This window comes from Callorhinus ursinus, unplaced genomic scaffold (genome assembly GCF_003265705.2).
Source record: "Callorhinus ursinus isolate GAN/ISIS: 27379988/994484 unplaced genomic scaffold, GSC_fseal_2.0 scaffold2, whole genome shotgun sequence".
Taxonomy (NCBI): domain Eukaryota; kingdom Metazoa; phylum Chordata; class Mammalia; order Carnivora; family Otariidae; genus Callorhinus; species Callorhinus ursinus.
Genome location: NW_027397064.1, coordinates 16,503,176 through 16,506,220, shown reverse-complemented (window position 1 = coordinate 16,506,220; position 3,045 = coordinate 16,503,176). Strand labels below are relative to the sequence as shown.

Below are 3,045 nucleotides of genomic sequence, written 5' to 3'. Positions count from 1 at the left end.
GGCGAGCTCAGGTCTGGATTGGAATCTTGATTTCACCACCCTATGACCTTGGACAATTCACTTTCTCTAAATCTGTAAAATGGGGGCTAAGGATCATGCACAGCTCTCAAGCGGCTGTGAAGATTAAATGAGATAATGTGTGGTTAGTGCCCCAGGCGTGATTCTCTCCTAGCTTCAGCCTCTTGGAGCACAACTAGCCAAACTGTTGTTTAGGAAGAGAAGTGTGGTCATGCTCAAGAGAGGTAGGAGAAATCAGCCTGCCTTGGAGACCCTCATCCTCCACTTGGAGATGTTTGTCCTGAGAGGCCCTTCTGTTTTCCCTTTGGCAGAGCCTGGCATCTTGTGACTCCAAGGAGAGCCTTGGGCTTGGGCTTTGGGTAGCATCTTGGCCCTTAGGTTCATCCTCTGTGTCCAGCAGACAAATATCCATGTTTCCCTAGGGCCTAGGAGACAAATGGGGAAAGGTGAAACTTTTTTTTTTTTTGGCATTTAATGACGCCCCCCCGCCCCGCCACGAATGTGGCTTCAAGCTAATAGAACATAGGCGCCCCTGACACCCTTAATCTTCTCCTCTGCTCTTCTACTGAAGAATTTGGCCTTCACGATGACAGGCTGTTTTGGGAGTTTACCCTTTCCCAAAACCTTGTAGTAGCCCGATCGCACCACATCAATGATAGGAGCAGCTCCAGTCTTGTTTTTGGTGGCATTTACCCGTGTCTGCTCACTGACCAAGTCCACAGTTTATCAAGGTTGACAGTTGGGCAGAAGCTCTGGTTCCCCTTTAAGTGGTAATGTCTCATACCAACTTTTCCAAAGTAACCTGGGTGATATTTGTCAAAGTTGATCCTGTGGTGATACATGCCACCAGCATTATTCTGGCCTCCTGGGTGCTTCTGGTGCTTGCCGATGCGGCCGTGGCCATGGCTCATGTGGCCCCGAAGTTTCCGGGTCTTCCTCAGTCTGGATGGCATGTCGGCAGCCCAGACGGAAAAGCAAGGTGAAACATTCTGAGGCCAGAAGTACACAGGGTGTCATGAGCTCCTGGGCAGCTCTCTATGGTAAGGGTACGATGTGGCTTAATCTGGGTGCTGCTTCTGCCCCAGAGGCAGAGAGAGAACACTCTTGCAAGCCTCACGAGTTGTTCCTCCTATCTCCCCAGTTCTGACTGAGGGATTAGGAACCCCCTTGAAAGGCTCCATAAGTTCTCCCTGGTGGAGGTGTGATCACTCTCTGTCCTAGGCTACTGGTGCTTGAGCATCAATCCCCTTGCAAGGGGGTCGTGGAGGCTACATCTTGCTCTGTAGGGAGTGACGTGACACTCCAGAGATGAGCTAAAGTGTGGACAGCAAAGAAGTAAAAGAGAGGCAAAATTTAATTTTAGATTAGTAATGGCATAATTTTAAATTATTATTTTATTTAATTAATTTATTTTTTAAAGGTTTTATTTATTTATTTGAGTGAGAGAGAGAGAGAGAGCACAAGCAGGGTGAGGGGCAGAGGAAGAAGCAGACTCCCTGCTGAGCAGGAAGCCAGATGTGGGGCTTGGTCCTGGGACTTCTGGATTATGGCCTGAGCTGAAGGTAGACACCCAAGCAACTGAGCCACCCAGGCCCCTCTTAAATTATTATTTTAAAGGCAAGAAGTAGATGACTATATATATATACCGTTGTGTTCTGGTTTGATTTTCCTTCTATACTCTTTGCTCTTTTCTCAGTTGAGGCAAACAACTTTTTGGGGCCTTTTCTACTTTCTTCTGATTTCATCTCCCCATGTATTTAGTTTTTTCTTTCTAAAAGCAACTGATGATGGGTTTCAGGTGAGGTATGATCAGATTGTGGGTATTTGGGGGTTCTATATGTGCCTTTCCTTTCCCACAAAATGGGTGAAGATGGGAGTTCAAACCCAGGTTCCAGGCTTGTAAACACCAAAAAGGGCTCAGTGAAGTCAAGTGCAAGAGTGGTATCACCATTAATCTTCCCCGTCTGCCTTTGCTTCTGTAGGTCTCAATTTTCCAGATGCACTCTGGGGTGCAGGAAACCCAGCTGGCTCATCCATTCCACAAAAGGGAAAGGGCAAATAACAGGTTAGCACAACAAGAGCTGATTGTGAACAATTGGTCGTGGCACTTTACCTACCACATGCCAATTCCTGTACACCCAGCAGGGTCTTCTTGAGGTCCGGGCAGTGGGGAGCATGGAATGCACGGTGCTTGAAGCCTTTATGTTTGAAAGCTTAGTTTTGTCCTTTGAAAGTGGGAAATAGTTTCCAAGGAAATCACATTTCTGTCAGGATCAGACTGGAGAGCCTACACAAACTTAACAGAACTGTAGAATTTCAGAGGTGAATGGATTTGTCTAAATTTGTCTTTATTTTTCAAGGAAGGAATGGGAGGCCCAGGGAGATTCAGTGTCTTCCTGCATGTCCCATAGCACCCACCTTATGCTGGGTCTGGCTTTGAGGGAGTGCAGATACAGTGAGGATTCAAAGTATGAGCTGTAAAGAAATAAAAGTAGGCAGACCAAGAACAGAACAGAGACTCTTTGTTCCTTGTATAAAAGGGAGATTGCTGTTGTTTCATGTACACCTCACCTTGTATGTAGGAAAAAGTTTTTAAAAACCAAATTTGATCACATGTTGCTGAATATTCACTACCTTTCCAGTGGAGAAGACCAGTTTGGTCAGATAGAAAGTTCTGTGGCTGGAAGGGGGGGTCAGAAGGGGCCAGAAGACCTAGGTCGAGTCCCAGATGTGCAATGAGGCATTTACTCTCTCTTCTTAGTTGCTAAATCCTTCCTCATTTGTACTATGAAGGGTTGGGCTGGGTAATTTCTAAATTACATTATCACACTGAAGTTCTGGAAGTTTATGACTGTACAAGTGGTATTAGTTAGGACATAGTTTCTGCTGTGTGCCATAGACATAAAAAATAAAAATGGTTTAAACCAGGTAGACCTGTATGTATCTCTCATGTAAATGGTCAGCTGATATAGTGGCACTGCTCTCTGACATCATTGGGGCCCAGGCTCCTTCTATGTTGTTGCTCTG

General features: G+C 45.8%; 1 pseudogene; it reads right to left on the bottom strand.

The window, feature by feature from the left end:
- Positions 1–525: 525 nt before the first annotated feature.
- On the bottom strand, positions 526–971 carry LOC112835409 (large ribosomal subunit protein uL15-like; annotated as a pseudogene).
- Positions 972–3,045: the final 2,074 nt, after the last annotated feature.